Raw genomic sequence first — 18,195 nt, forward strand, 5'->3', positions numbered from 1 at the left:
TTGTTGTATGTTGTATGCATGGCTTGCATTTTAATTTCCTGTATGTCTTAAGCACGAGTCCTTTAATATAGTCGGTACTTGTATTAGGCTGATAATAAGAGCGAGCGTGATACATGAGGTAGGGTGAGGAAAAGGGTATTGGTAGAAAAATCATGGGCGCTATTTCATTAGTTATCCCTTCCAATACCCTTCTAACCCCCTACCCTACGACATAAGTACTAGTTCACAAGAGAATATTGTCTGACTTATTTATTTACGGCTTTCTTTTGGATACTTATATGATAAACTGTACAAAAGATCTGAAGATTTAGTGTGGATACAAGTTTATGTTACGGTATGACAGGGGTGTATATTTCGGCCAAACAAAGTAAGTCTAAATATTCTTTATTCGTAGAGACGCCAAACATGTGATCTATTTAATTTCAATTCTGAAGGAATGATCAGAAATTCTGTCTTAGCATTTTAATATTAATCATCGCGTTCGCGGAATTTGCTATAAATGATATTGTGATATGTGGCGAAGACTCAATGAAGTTGGGAACTTATTAGAACATTTAATCAATATCAGATATTTATTTGCGATTTATGTATAGTAATTATTTTAGAAAATGTGGGAACAAGCCATTTTGGTGTGACATAGGAAGATATATGAATCTCATAAGATCTGTTAAATCAGCATCAGAGCAAGTAATGTAATTATTAAAACCCTGCTTTAGAGTCAAGACTCGTTCCTTAGATTCTTTAAGATACTCTCATTAATCAAACCTTGCTTAATAGTTGCAACAAAATGAAGCCAGGTTGGGATTGGATTTAAGGAAGACGCTGAAAGTAGTTTCGTCAAAAGAGATTTTATTATGTAATTGAAAGATGAATGAATGGTACGCCATATTCGTAATCATGAAGTCCAACAAGGAATTTAACAGACTGATGAGCACCGAGTTAAACCGATTGATAAGGAAACTGGAACTAATCAGAACATTAATTTCAGCGAGTAATATTGACATAATTAACGGACAGAACTTACAAACCAACAAGATTTATATATGGATCTATCACAATGGACGCACAATGTTTAGAATTTAAACAAAGCTGAACAATGTTACGTCTATCACAAGGGTATTAAAATAAAAGATTTACACATAATAAATGATTAAGTCACACACACACACACACACACACACACACATATATATATATATATATATATATATATATATATATATATATATATATATATATATATATATATATACATACACATACATACACACACATACACACATATATATATATATACACACATTTACATACATATACTTATATATAATATTCATACATATACATATATACATACATATACACACATAAACATACATATGTACATACACATGCGTATATATATATCTATATACATACATATATATATATATATACATGCATACATGCACATACATACATATACATACACGTATGTATACATGTATGTATGTATACATACATACATACATACGCATACATATACATACATATATGTATGTATGTATGCATGTATGTGTACATATATACATCCATACACATCCACGTCCACACACACATCCGCACAGCCACACACATATACATCCATATACATACATACATCCCTAAATCCATCCATCCATTTATATACATACATACACTACATCCGTCCATCCATTCATCCATTCATACATACATACATCCATACATACATGCATCCCTACTTCCATCCATCCATCTATATACATGGATGCATATATACACATCGATTCATCCATCCATCAATTCATCCATTCATTCATTCATCCATTCATACATACATCCATACATACATATCTATATGCATATATATATTTATATGGCAAGAGTTTATACAGTATCCAATTTAATTTTTGATCAACATGAAATAGCCATACCTTGCAGAGAAGACACAAGAGGAAACTACGAGACTACTAGGACTTTCTGTATCAACCCATCTACTGTTAGCAAAAGTTCATGCTAGCGATTTTGAAGAGGATATGATTGGTCCTGAGACTTTAGTATCCCTCTCTAAACGAGACCGAGAGAATTAAGATCAGCCAAGAAAGTCGCTCTGCATCTGACAAAGATAATGTCCAATATTCTAGAGACCTAAAAAGTTACTTTTCATTATTATTGTTCACGCTTGTTCACTACTGAGGTCAGTCATTAGGTCATGCTACCGCATTTGATAGAAAGGTACTACTACGACTTTGACGATATTTACACATAACTACAAGCAGCATTCTACGATTGATACCAAACTCACTCCTCAGCCCAAATTTGACTTTCAAGATGAAATATTGAAATATTGCCGATCTGATGTAGATATTTTTCGACGTTGCTATGGAAATTGTCGACAATTATTTCTGGATCAAGGAATTGTGATTTAGTGTATTAAAGTAAGTTCATGCTCTCGAATATTGGCTATCATACCCACGCAGTCCAGTCAAACAATTTGTCTTCGATGTTCTGATGGAACATTTTAGAAACGGTCGTAATGAAAGAAAACTGGATTATATTTTGTAGATAGTTCGGATTCAGAGAACTAACAGATCGTCCAAAAATTTAAGAGATGATCATTTCATGGATGTCTTGTTTGTTATCTTCAAATAAAACCTAAATAGTCCTTTCTAACAATTCACCATGGGAGCACGACCATATTAACCAACAATATCCGAATGTCGAACGTAAAGGATAGCAATTGATAGAAATATGGAAACATCAATGATCGACCGATCCAGAATTTAAACGCATCGTTAAAGTTTACAACACAGTGGACATCAAACTTTTGAAATCACGCGACAGTTTGTTTGAAGGACAAGACAATGTTGTACGATTTCTGTACGTAGTGACCGAATCTCAAGGAGAGCAAATCAAATTCATCAATATATGTTTCTTGTATCCTTTTGTAAATAAGTAGATCGGATTCCACATCGGTGAGCCTGAATTGATGACCGAACAAATAGATGTCGAACACATTAGCCATTTCGAAGGTTTGATCAAATAACAATGTTTTGCACCTACGAATTTATTGTATTTTATTACCACACCATTGCGGCAGAAAACTTGTTTTCTTTATGTTGTACTTGTGCTAAAATTGTAATCAAGACCAACCACGTTGCCACAATGATCAAGATCAGGCCTTGACAATAACATGAATTGTTTCATGCGCTCAGTCGTGGGTACCGCTTATTAAAAGCTTACGACATTTGGCCCATTTCTTGAATACTGCCACCTAGACGATGATAACTGCAGTAAAGGGGTCATTTCAGGCTCTGTCGAAAAATCTGAAATTGGAGCAAGAGGCAAGTGGCTATCATGCTTGGTTTCAGACTCCAAACAAAAAGAATGAAGGAAGACGATCATTTGCAAAATTTATGCTGAATTGTTTGCTGGTAAAATTAGCACAACGTTCGATATTTTCACTACAGAATACTTAGCAGTGCCATTGTCGATACTTTGAAATAATCGTCGATAAAATAATACGAATAAAATACGTGGAAATCAAAAAGATTTTATTTTGGCAAATCAGAAACAAGACCTTGAGTTTGCACCAGATCATGAGTCTGCAAATGTCAGCAATGCGTCATACGTGACAGACAATGCCCCTAAAAGCTACAATCTTTGAACCTTTAGGAGATCGGGTCGTTTGATTTTGTCACCCATGGCTGCTTGTATATCGATGCGCTGACACCTACACTTCGAAGACGAACGTTTGGGAGCTTTGACCAATGACAGTACTGAGGACTCTGTTTTATGTTTTAAGTTTTGTTAGTGTTCGAACCAAATGCTATGGTTACCAATGTTTTGACCGACAAAAGAAATTGATACCAAACATAAATTGAAACGACTGACACTGAACTATCGTACCAGTCAAGTAGTCAATTGTGACGTTTTAATAGACGCATTAAAGTGAACAAGACTAATACTTTCATGTGAAAAGGTTGGATCCTAACAAAATTAAATGTTTGCAAGATCAGCAAATCGTTAGTCGATCCTTGGGAAAGTATAGTAGAACATCTATCAGAAACTTCCTCGGTACAACACGTTACATTATGGGCACGCAATTCTCCATCACGAAAAAGGAGGTAATTCCAAGACATACAGTTAATCAAGAAAACAAAAGTTCACAGAGAAAGATGAATTCGACACATCTGCAGAGTGAGGGGCCCACTGCGGACACAAAGTTCAATGATACTGTGCCTTGCAACCAATCATTGCTTACTCTTGGACATCAGCGATGAAGCCAAGCCTGGACGTTCTAGTATCGAAAGCGGTTTATGACACTTGATACTTTACCAGCAAAAGTGATGACGTTCGTGCGCATACGTACGGATTTCATCCATGGACTCGCAAACTACTCTGGATACCACTAGTTCATCGAAAATTGCAACTCAAAGAAGACCACACGTTTTTTATTTCTTTTCCTGGCTCTTGTGCCTTTGAAAGTCAATTGAATGCGTAAGAATGGCCTGAAGATCTGGATGCATGACCCACTACCAATGCTTTAAAGATGGTTTGTAAAGGTTCAAGTGAAACGCAAACTGAGAATTATATCACGATTTTTAAACTACTGTCTCTCTCAGACCCCCACCGTGCCAAGATCACAATTATTATTATTAGTGATAGATAAACCCTGCCCTATCTGATGGGTGACTTACCAATCGATTGCCTCTATACTCCTGCACACCACCCCGCCCAGTATTAAGCTGGAAAGATTTTATGTTATTTGAAACTGTAATGCTAACAAAATAATGTAACATTTAAGAAGTTTTTCGGGCTCCCTCCAAATCGTCCAAATCTTAATTTAAACTCATGACTAGTATGATTGTATCACATTTAAGAACCAAATTTGTCACATGCCTTTTGCCAACCGAGAGTATAAGAAATGCAGCTTGTCAGAATTGGGCCATCATAGTTTGGATATGCGATGTGTCACGATATTTTTTGACTGTTTTGGAAAAACATGTACAGAGAAAAACGTTTCAGTACACGAAATTTTAAGCTAAACGATACATAGGTATTACTTTGGCTGAATGGTTTTAATCTAGAATAAAAAACATTCTTAGTAGCAGTAATGTAATTGGCGATAACAAAATGTATTAATGGATAGTTTCGTATTTTGACACCCCCCTAATTTTTAAGGTAGAAGGCATGAACCTAATTATCACAAGCCTAGCATTTATAAATTCACACATAAGCTATATCTGTAATGTGGTTCAGATTTACTTTTGAGTTAGGCATGGAAATAGGTTGGCTTGTTGGTGACAGCCTGTCACAGTTAGATTTGCATTGGAGATCAAATGCGTAACTTGGGCTGCGAATGAGCTGTCGACTTGGCTTACGTATTTATGTGTGTCTGCTACAGAGGTAAATATCTAAAAATCTAGATGGTTGAGGGGTGATGAAAAGTATGCTGATTTGTTATAGTACTAGTGAACTTTATTCATGCATAAGGCACATACTGATTCTTTTAGCTGCCTTGTCACAGAAAAATATTCAAAATAGCTATTTCTTGTCAAAAATGAATGTAAAATTTAGGGGTTGGTGGCAGTGTTGGTTCAGTATAAAAACCACCAGTTGCATCAGGAATTAAGCTGATTACTGCAGTCAAAATCTCACATGTATGCTTTCTACATAAATCATTAGTTTGTTTTTATTTGTATCTTCAGTGTAAAATTATTCTCATTTTTCTGTAATTGGTCATCGTCGGATGAAAATTCACCAGATAAACTGTCCAGTGAGACCTATGATCGGATTTTCATCATTTGCTTTCAGACCGTGACAGCGATATGACTTAGAATACTGTTTCTCAGCACGCCTTGCTTAAGTTCAGTTGATAGTATAGAATAGTAAAATTGTTTTGGAACACGGCATCTCCATCTGAGAGTAAAAGACTGTAACATTATTTTGGTACACGCCTTTGCCATACTAGAGTATAGACAATACATTCTGGCATAATTTTAGACTTAAATTATGGACACACACGCTACATGTTACTGCGTTCATTCGACACTATTTAAATATAACACTGGGATGTTTTAGAAACCGATGAATGAAATTGTACGCAGTGAACATTTCTAATATATGATTGATCCTTGTCCTCAGAAACCTATATAAGGGTAACCTAATGTTAATTTATCCATGTTGTTATATGCTGCAAAATAGATAACAAAACATCACCTGCCCCTCTCCCTCTCAACCCCCTCTCTCTCTCCCTCTCTATGTATGTCTCCCACGCACACACACAATTTTACTTTCGATCTATCATCCATAACTAATTATAATGATAATAATTATGGATTTTATAGTCTGTTGAGTACTGTCCATGTTATGGCTGGATATCAAATGAAATATGTGGTTGCCTAATATTACTATTTTCAAATCTTGCACAAATTTATAACTTCACAGTATAAACTAGGGGTCGGCAACCTTTTTTATATAGCGTGGTACTTTTCTCCGGATTAATTACAACGTAAACGAGCGCGTGCCACCAGCAAGAGAGTACAGTTCTTAAAATCGAGATTTTTTGCTGCCCTTCGCGTTCTACACAAAACCTCTTGACGTGCCGTATGTTGCCGACCCTTGGTATAAACAATCAGTCTCTTGTCGTGATTATCATCAATACGCTAGTTTGGAAAAACATTTTGAACGCATGCCTTGAATTTAGAGACAGACTGTTAGTCAATGTAATCGATTTCATCGGATATATTTAATTAGCACAATCAATTATCTGACTTTGGCTCATTTGCTTGCAGACGTTATAGAGATGAGACGTAGAAAAACTTTATTCCAGACTTCGCTTCTGGCAAAAGCTACATGTAATGCTAGCAGAATAGTGTAACATATTTAAGAAACTTATCTGACACAGGCCAAATTATAAGCACGGATACCAGACTTGTAAGATATTTAAGAACCAAAATTGTTAAATGCCTTTAACCAGCTGAGAGTACAGAGAGTACACGGGATAGAACTTTAGAATTTAATTTGCCACACGCAACATTTTACTCCATTCGTTGACAATATTGCCTTAATGTGCACTACACTTGTACTAGCTCAAGAAGCCCTACATATGGCTATGTCAATCAGTGCTAATGCGGCCTGTTTGCGGTACAGTCAACTTCAAGCATTTCACGCTTAGGACGTAAAGGTGTTGAAATTGTTGTTTGTCTTTATTAGACAATGTCCAAGTGATGATGACATCGCGAGTGCTTGCTAATCTGGATCAGGGTAAGTAGGAGGTAGGATACAATTATGTACCTGTGTTCTTACACTAGAAACAAGGTCATACAGGAATACAGTAAAAATATTCGAACGCACACAGCCACTCGTTTTATAATGGAAAGCAGTTGAGGTTTGTTTCATTTGGTCGTAACTTTAGTACTGTTTATGTTCTAATAGATCTAAGCGGTTCTGGAAGGTTTTGTTTATTTTCACAACCCAGCTAAAACTTAAAAACTCCCCTCTTGTGTGTCATAGTAAAATCTACTTGTGTGGGTATAGCGTGTCTACAAACAATCCCACCTTTGTGTGACAGTATGTGAATGTGGGTATAGTACGGCTACAATAGTGTCGATTGAGTTTTGCTTCATTGTGTGACAGTATGTGTGAGGGTATAGTATGGCTACAATAGTGTCGATTGAGTTTTGTTTCAATAGTAGAAATATAGCTTTAGTACTTCAATACTTGCAAGTCAGCTGAGAATCATTATTTACATAAGTGATCAAGTTACTTTTTTAGGCAACATTTTTTAAATTTTAGGTTTACCATTGTTGTAGTGATTATAGCTTCTGCTATATTACTTTACATGGTTAGTCAGTACTTTGAGGGTTTGGCGCAGGAATAAATACTTTCGCCTCGAGCTGGAATCTTGTGTTAGAGAAATATACGTCCTTTTTATATACAACCGAAATGAGTCGCCCCAAACGAACTGAGCGTGGGTGATGCTGAAGAGAACTGAAACATGTAAACAGCTTTGCGTGGGATCTTTCTGTTATATGCATTACGCTGTGGAAGTGCGGAAGACGCATGAAGGTCATCCATCATGTTTGCATATGGTCCGGCAATTATGTAAAGTAATAGCAAAACTACGCAGAAAACAGGGGCATAAAACAACACAAAAGGTCCTTATTCAGCTGCAGCAATTACTTGGCAAACTAAATTCTCTACGCTAATAGAAAAGCTGGCTACAAAGGATGCTTTGAAGATATCCGTCATGACAGCAAGCGAAAGAAGACCCTAGCAGAAGATTTCTCATTCAACAAAAGCGCCCGAACGTGGTGGTATGCGTTTGAGTGCTCTGATTTACGCAGGGATCAAATGTGACAAGGGCAGCCACGTGCACGTGGCGCCATACAAGCCAATTCTTTGGTCTCACAGGAAAAACAAATGTCCGTTCTGAAAAAGAGCATGTGCAGATAATTCCACACTATAGACGTTTTTTTTCTTTTGTGTCAGTCACGGTAAAAGTAGTACAGATTTCTTTGGTCGTTATAGCTATGGCGGACCAATGCGAGGACGATCAAATCGTGTTAGCCACACCGGCGGGGAAGCAGCTTCTTTTTTGCGATATTTTGTCGATCTCGTCATGCCTACTGTCTCGCAAAGGCATGGAAACAATGCTCCTAGTGACGTTTTGCTTTGTTTCCCCCAGCAGACGAAGACGCTCTTTAAACCTTTGCCAGTAGTTTATTTTCTGCTAGTTTGCATGTGAAAATAATGGCAGAAAACAACGTCGAGAGCTGCCCAGCACAAACTCAGCTGGAGTGTCATTTACGGTGGCGCGGACGTCAATACCGTCCGTACCACTACTGGCAGTGGCTCTGGGAAGGACAGTGTTGAAGGAGCCAACCAAAGTGCAGAGACCTCTTATCAATATTAAGCACTTCTTCACGAAGATGTTCATCGAAGGTACTTACTATTTTTTCAATGTAAAAGAGGCCGATCACGCGGCGCGCTCATATCTTTCGGAGGCAGAATTACATGTCAACCTTGTATGGAAAAGGGGCAGAAATGTTTTGGCCCTAAATTCCGAATCGATATTTAGTTTTGTAACCTACATGTAAATGTAATGCCATAGGTTTCTTTGTTGGCAAGGTCGTTTATTTAAATATTCAGCGGTTTATGGCAAAAGTCTGCGACTGTGCTACCTTTATGCAAGACAAGACAGCTTCTTTATATGTTCATTGTTTTTAGCAGTAAGAGTTGTGATGTTTTTGTGTGTATATTCGGCAACGACAGGTACCATCCTGGACAAGTAAGTGTTTTTCACACTTTACGTTAGAGCAAGTATAGATTTAGTTTCTCTCGCATGCACTTGTGGGGCTATCGTCTTGATAGTTACAATCTTTTTGTCATACGCCGCATTTTTTGTCCCACCTCGCTCAAGTGCAGACAGGGTGTTAGCTACCGCTGGCTGGGTACTTTGCGTTGTCACTCATTCGCTGCCTGGCCCCCTAAAACTCATTAGATTTAGATGCCGCAGTGATTGGCCAAGGTTCTGTACTTAAATTAGATTGATTACATCCGAAGGCTACCAGGCGGAACGTCAATAACGCACGAGTTTGTCTGAAAAGTCTGTGTGGTAAACTATATTTGGTATGCCCTGGCGCCCTGTCGCGCAGTCTGTAACAGGAGCAGTATCGCGTATAAACTCAAACTCACCGACGATATCGGACCATATCTTTATATATTCACAGCATCAGGGTGTCACCTGGGGACATGGAACTGGGTCACCTGCATTGCAAACATCATTGCCAAGTGTTTCATACTGTATTTCTGACATGGCTACATCTGATTGTCACCAACACAAAGAGTAAGGTTTATAAAGAGACAATACTGATGATGTAGCCAACAATCGTCCCTTGCACGCGGACCCACAGACACCTCTCACAACAAAGATGGTCGCTAAAGATAGAAGCCAAACCAATTGTGCCAACGAGTTTGCCTTGTTCCTCAGGCTATATTTAGCGCGTCGTTGATGTTTTTCGTACTGACATGTGGCTGTACTTACCCTCATAAACGATATGTTCCCCTACTCAAACATTCATAACGAAAATACATTAAAACTGTGCATTAACACTATCAATGCTGTACTTGTTGCCTAGCCCGAAACGAAACACCAACACGTTTTGTGGCCTTTTTACATAGCGCTTGAGTTTAAACTACTAACCGACCACCAACAGTTTTGCCAGTCGGCAATGATACGCTCGCGTTCAGGATGTTATTTAACGACTACACCCTGGTCATTAAAAGCAGGAACCAAAACGCCCACCTACATCTTCAATGTTTCCTTGACTTTGAGGTTGTAACTTTTCCAGAGCAAGCGAAACCCAGTACGTGCTTAAAATGCCAATTTACTGCATGCTGAACCACAACAGGGTGGTCCTCAGTAAGAGCAACGCGGTTCGGAACAACCTCAACACGCCCGCAAGAACAAACCCATCGTTCTACGTTTTCAGTACTTTGCCGCCAGACCCAACTTCAACCAGGACATGGAGATGTACTATAGCTATTTGAGTAACAAGATGCTTGTCACCATCTTTCTAACCAGCTGTACGATCGGGGTCGTGTGCCGCACCAGCAGTTCGAATGATGCCCATAATATTTCATGCTCTAAATGTATCATCCATGAACGTCACTTCATTTTAGAGCAGGGATGCACAACCCCGGCCCAAGGGCCGGATGCGGCCCGCGAACGTATTCTGTCCGGCCCTCAGGACAGATTAAAACACAGAAATCCGGCCGGTGAAATGTAATTATATTAAAGAAGAGCAGCAGAGAGGGCGAACAGACCATAGAATTCCGACAAACAAATAAAACAAACAAAATAAAATCATCTGTAGAAAGGTCCAGATTTTTACGAATAAACGTTTCCTGGGAGGTTTTTATTTTTTGTTGAAACCAACCCCATCAATAAAACCTTAGTTTGAAAAGGTAGCTGAAAAATAAAGTATTCTACGTGTTTATTTAATTTTTTTTATTTACTGGACGACCAACATTGGTAGGCGCCCTCTCTGCTGCTATTAATTTTAAAACTCAAAAACGTTAAAAGATTTTATCAAGACCCACACGATATCTTGTTCTTGGATCATGTAAATTTATTGTTATAAATCCATGCGGAGTAGCTTGCGCTCGTGAGAAGAAATTTCTGAATTTAATTATATCCATGTCACCACCACACCAAGTTTGATGAATATTTCGCAGCGTGTGTGTGTCTACACCATTAAACACAACTAAAATATTGCAGTTGTCTCTAATCACCTTCGGAATTTGTGTATATCGTTGAGTAACATAGATCACATCTGTATTTTTATGTCTACCTCGGGAAAATATTCTAGCTGGATTTGTTTGTTTATCCAGCATCACATCGTCGTATACAACTAAATTATTAATAAATCCGTCTAAAACATCTACGGACGGTGCTTCATTAAACTCTATAACATCATTACCTTCATCCAGTAATCTTTGAAATCTTTTAACATCGTTGATCATCAGCGGATGGTGCTACAATCCCATTTCAACCATCTCAAGTAATAATTGCGTCTTACCCGATCCAGATAATCATTCTGATGGAATTCGGTAACGCAGGGTGGTGTTTATCTGGCTCTCGCTGCCGTTGAATAAATAATCTAACTACAGTCGCAAATGTCATCTCGGCACCAATGAGGGTTGTGCATTTTATTTAATATCCTATTGTATCTTTAATAGATGATAAAAAATTCATGAGGGTGTTAAATTGCTATTCTGATTGAAATTTTTCAACTATCATCGAGGTGTCCGCGATCATCATCGAGGTGCTATCTCACCACGATCATCATGGGTCATGAGGAAACTTTCATAAATATTAATAAAAATGAAACTTCCTCATATCATAAATGTGTTTCGGACAACAATTATTTTTCACGATAATAAATATTCTTCGAATGTTGGTATCGGTCGATTTTTTCTCGTAAGATACTCAACGAGTAATCGATATCTTGTTCCGCCGCAATCTATACACAACGGAATTTTACCACGGACGCCTTTACCACAACTAATGCATCTCTGAGGACCTCGCGAGTTATTTGATTTTGTTGATACTTTTTTATGATCACCACAAAAATCACCACGGCAGTTTTTTCCGCATAATTCCGTTGATCCTTGAAGAAGCCAAGCACATTTGTTGACCATCTTATATTTAAGACCTTATATATTTAATTGGAGATTAAAAAAACAATCAATTAAAAATATGGATATTAAGTATAATGAGCGAAAAAAATTACGAGACAGAAATGAGCGGTAATACTATTAGTATTACAGACAAAAGTTTAAATTGTTGCCTGGAGAACGATCCTACATTTATTCCGGAAAATTTATTTGACAATGTTACTGAGGAAGACGCACGAGTTTTATGTGAGATGGATTACTTTATGTTGCGTGATTATTATGGTATATTTCCCACCTCGTCGTTAGATCAGTGCGTTTCAACAACAACGAAAGAAGCAGCTATTCGAGCTCTTCGAAGCTTCTCCCACGAAAATTATTATCTGCCAGGAATAATTATTCAACATTTTAAAAACTTTTATTTGTTTGCGTCTGATGAGGATTTTGAATCCGTCGCGGATAAATTCGCCAATCAAGCGTCTGTCACGGAAATTATACCGAAATTTCGCAGTAGATATCCGATCTTCGATATTGATTCTTTTTACAAACTTTATCGAGAACATATTAATAAATTCGATAAACAGGGTACGATGAAAGAATCAGACGAAAAATTATCTACAGAAGAAATTATTAAATATTTTAGTAGATTATGTAATTGTGATCGTGACAACGTTCATTTGTTCGCGACAACGAGCGGTTATCATGTACTGTGTAAATGTCAACCTGTATCGTTTGAGCGGCAACAAGAACTAACGAAACAGGCGAAATTAGACAATCCAACATGGAAGATTGATTCTCAAGCCGGATTACACAGTATAAAGTTAGCCGGAACAAAATCCAACAAAATTAATTCGGTTTGTAAAAGATTGATATCCGGACAGATAACATCACCGCGAGATCTATTGGTCTGTCCAACTTCTATTCAACCTCGAGAATTTGAATATATCAAACCACAAGAAGAACTCGGTGAGTTTATCAATGAGATATCTCAACAAGATCTCGAAAAAATATCAATCGCGTTGACAGATGAACCAGACCAACTAATCACCATTACCGCATCACTGAGAAATCGATTAACTGTACAGCGACGTCCGGGTCATTATTGTAATATCTGCCAACGACGTCATGGATGGAATGAGATTCACGATCATCCTGAGGATAAATGTGGTAATTGTTTGGTTTATATTCATGCAGATTGCTTCATTGTAGTCTGCCCTAGAAGTAACGGAAAAATAACTATCCCAAACAATTATGATAAACAAATACGAGAATATTTCGCAGGAACACCAAATAATGCAATTGATGCTGTTGTACAATCTGTCGCGGTAAACCAGCGTAATCCGGATTATATAAAATATTTAATGATGTCGAAATACAGAAAACGAACCCATCCTGGAGCATTCGCTGATAAAACTCCAACATACACGTACACGAGTAAACCTCTACATGAAGTCGGACCAGGTTGTAAAGGTTTCGGTGGTGATTATTTAGATGGTTCTGCATGTGGTATGGGAAAATCTGTCGCGGCGATATCATCTATAAACGCAGATCAATCTGTGTTGTATTTGTCATATCGAAAGACATTTACTCAGAAAATCAAATCCGATTATAATTTTGAATCCTATCAGGATATTACAGGCGATATTATCATCACTAAATCCAGAAAGGTCATCGTGCAGTGGGAATCACTGTTACGTGTTCGAGGAGTACCAGATGTTATCATCGTTGATGAGTTACATGGATTAATGCGACAGTGTTTCTCAACAAACGACCGACATGTAATCGAGAAGTTTGCTGGGTTAATCACAATGGCACCGCGCGTTATAGTAGCTGATGCCGACGCGAACAACGATGATCTCGTACTATTTCGTGATAAACTATCGCGGTCTGAGATGAAATTCGTCATAAATGATTACCAACCAGATCATGGGAAGAAATTTATTGTTCAAAATACCCACAAGGACAATTATATCAAACTACTGGAACATTTATCAGGCGGAAAACGAGCTGTAATATTCACACCTAACAAAATTAATGGTGTTTATTCCGTAGAAGGACTAGCTAAACAACCTCAACATCTTAAGTATCTCGTTAAATATTATCATGCGGATACAGATATCAGGGAAAAGTTGAAAGATTTCTCCGACATAACTAACGCGCTCAATGACGTTGATGTTGTAATATTTAACCACACATTAGAAGCAGGTGTCAGTATCATCGATGATAGATTTAAGACGCTATTCGTGTTTTCTTCTGAAATAGGATCCGTAGAAGCAACTAAGCAAGCCATTCACAGGTTTAGATGCGTAGATGAAGTTCATTATTCAACAATAACACGGCCAAGTAGAAATCTACCTCTGACTCGCGAGGATATTATTGCAACTATTATAAATAACGAAAAGAACCTCACTGAGAAAGAAAAATCGTTTAGAACGCCGAATCCAGGTGAGATAAACACCCCATACGGATACGCGTTTATCAGTAACATTATCGACGAGAACAACTCGAAAAATTACTTTACACCGCGGTTGATTGAACTAATGAAAAAGACCGGATATGAGATAATTCAGACGCAACCGGACGAGTATGATATCTGGCTGGGAAAGAAAAGCTGAAAAAGGCTACTGGAGAAGATATTAATAATGATCCAACCATAGATGAGTTTCTTAAGACGTCGATCGGTGCCAGGATAAAATATTCCGAGAATAATACCAGCGAGGGTGAAATTGATCTTGTTACCGATAATCCCGCGGAGAATATCAGTGAAAATAACCCCGATGAAGATAAATTACCAAAATATTACAAATACAACTCGAATGAGAACCTAGAACCGTATCAGAAGAAATTAAAATATCTCAATTATTTATTCCAATGCGATTGTAACAAATTTGACGCAGACAAAATTGAATATCTCCACAAGAAATCCGCACATCTGAAACGAGCACAACAAGTAATTGTGAATAAATTTAACAACGGTGACATCACAGAAATATTTAGATCTGATAGACTATCACCACGAGAAAAACTAACAATAATCCGCGACGTCCTTGAAATGTTTTCGTTGCCTGACATTGTTCCTGACAATTTATCGATTACGTCTGTGACGGTTGACCGAGGAAAACTTATATCAGACATCGAGGCGGTAATGGCCAATCCAGATCACGTGGAAAAGTATAATAAATTTATCAAGCGTTTCTCGACAATATTTCCTGAAGCACGCAGATTAAAAACAACGATGATAGAAGCAAAAAACATAATCGAAAAAATTAAATTAATTTATAAGGGATTCGGTGCGGAGATGAAACCTAATAACATAATAAACGCTGCTAGAGGTGATTATACGCTAAATTATCCCAATTGGCCCGAGTCAGATTTTATCAACAATAATATGTGGAAAAATACAAACATGAATGATATTGGTTATTTTGGTGGTGGAGATGTTAAAATTATTGATGAACATACGAGATTATTAAAATATCATGTTTGGATCGTTAATAGATGGTTTACCCAGTACGATACATCGAATCATTGATTCAAAGACATTTATTGCGGGTGTTGAAAAGTGTACAAAACATGTATTTATAGGAAATGTACACTTTTCAACAATCACATAATGATGGTCGAAAGAAACCTACAAAAACAACACGAAAAAATAAAATCGGGCGGTAATGATATCAAAATCATCGATGATCACACCAGATGGTTGAAGTACCACATTTGGATCATAAATAAATGGTTTAGCCGATATGAAGAGCATGTGATGACTGCAGAAACTTCCAGAAACAATATTATTATTAGGTAAAAGGAAGATTCTGCAGCTGCAATGATAATGTGAGATAAATTTAATATGTGATGACTGTAGAAACTTCCAGAAACAATATTATTATTAGGTAAAAGGAAGATTCTGCAGCTGCAGTGATAATGTGAGATAAATTTAACACCCTAATGATAATCAAGAATATCTGTCCAAGGGCCTTTTTTCGTCTCACATTTTGACAAACATGTTAAATGGTGTTGATCGGCCGATAATGTTAGGTATGGAAACATAACCACTGACCTGATGGAAATTTTCATAATAATTATTGTTTCTAGAAGATTCAACATACATCAGACTACTGAACCGAGATGAACTAACATGAAGACGTTACGTATAATATTGTATCAGAAAAATAATTATTATTTTTTTTTTCACACTGAACTCCATAAATATTCAAGAAATGTGGGACTTCAATCACAATTAAACATCTTCAATGACGTCATTGACCTTTCCACGGTCATGGTTGAACTATCATAAATATATTAATAATATGGGACTTCAACCATCAAATATCAGAACCTGTCACCGTGCGTGTCAAATTTGAAACAAATAACAAATAGCGATGATCTACGTATATTATTACGGTGTTGTGATGAAATATCCTAATTATTTCAGTGCGATGATTGATCTGGATTTAACGATCGATGGCATTCTTGGCAAAACACCTGATATTATTATAATTTAGTCGACGTGCGAATCAGACATTGTGTGATTTAACATTATTATGTGATTCAACGGCCGATTTGACACCATTATGTGATTCAGATTATACTGAAATATTATCATATGATTCATACTTTACTCTATGATTCAACATTATTATGTGATTCAACGGCCGATTTGACATTATGTGATTTATACTCATTGTGTGGTTCATAATTTACTCTGTGATTCAACATTATTATGTGATTTATACTCATTGTAAGGTTCATAATTTACTCTGTGATTCAACATTATTATGTGATTTATACTCATTGTGTGGTTCATAATTTACTCTGTGATTCAACATTATTATGTGATTCAACGGCCGATTTGACATTATGTGATTTATACTCATTGTGTGGTTCATAATTTACTCTGTGATTCAACATTATTATGTGATTTATACTCATTGTGTGGTTCATAATTTACTCTGTGATTCAACATTATTATGTGATTTATACTCATTGTGTGATTCATAATTTACTCTGTGATTCAACACTATTATGTGATTTATACTCATTGTGTGATTCATAATTTACTCTGTGATTCAACATTATTATGTGATTTATACTCATTGTGTGGTTCATAATTTACTCTGTGATTCAACATTATTATGTGATTTATACTCATTGTGTGGTTCATAATTTACTCTGTGATTCAACATTATTATGTGATTTATACTCATTGTGTGGTTCATAATTTACTCTGTGATTCAACATTATTATGTGATTTATACTCATTGTGTGGTTCATAATTTACTCTGTGATTCAACATTATTATGTGATTTATACTCATTGTGTGATTCAACGGCCGATATCCTTGTTGAAAAGTGTACAAAAACATATATATATAGGAAATGTACACTTTTCAACAATCACATAATGATGGTCGAAATATCTATCAAAGGGTCTTTTTTAGCCTCACATTTTGACAAACTGTCCGTTGGATCCCCGTCAGCGTTATTTAGTGAAATTAAATCTATATAATATGCTCAGGAAAAGGCTAGTTGATCCGTCTGATGATCGATTTGTTAAAAACAAACCTGTTACTGCTAAAATATCTTATAGAGTATTACCAGGGGGTATTACTGCATTATATATTTCCGATCGACGTTGTGCTGGTTTTTCACAAAAATCTTCAGTACGACCGCTAAACCGCGATGAGCTGGCGCGAATACATCTCAAGGATAAATATCATGCGAGAAAACAATCTTCACCGACAAACGCCCGGAATAATCGACCTAAAATTATATCGTTATAAATTTTATCAACTACAGGGGAGAAATTAAACCCATTTAACCGCGCGTTATATTCACGAGTCATCTCATCCAATTTTTTCTTTTGCTCAGATTTTACTGTGTTATTCAGACTTCATTGAAACATTATTATGTGTGATTCAGATCATTATTATGTGGATTTACCGAACAGACTTCATTGAAACATTATTATGTGTGATTCAGATCATTATTATGTGGTTTTACCGAACAGACTTTACTG

This window comes from Sinohyriopsis cumingii, chromosome 2 (assembly GCF_028554795.1).
Source record: "Sinohyriopsis cumingii isolate HCF-2022 chromosome 2, ASM2855479v2, whole genome shotgun sequence".
In the NCBI taxonomy this organism is placed as follows: Eukaryota; Metazoa; Mollusca; class Bivalvia; order Unionida; family Unionidae; genus Sinohyriopsis; species Sinohyriopsis cumingii.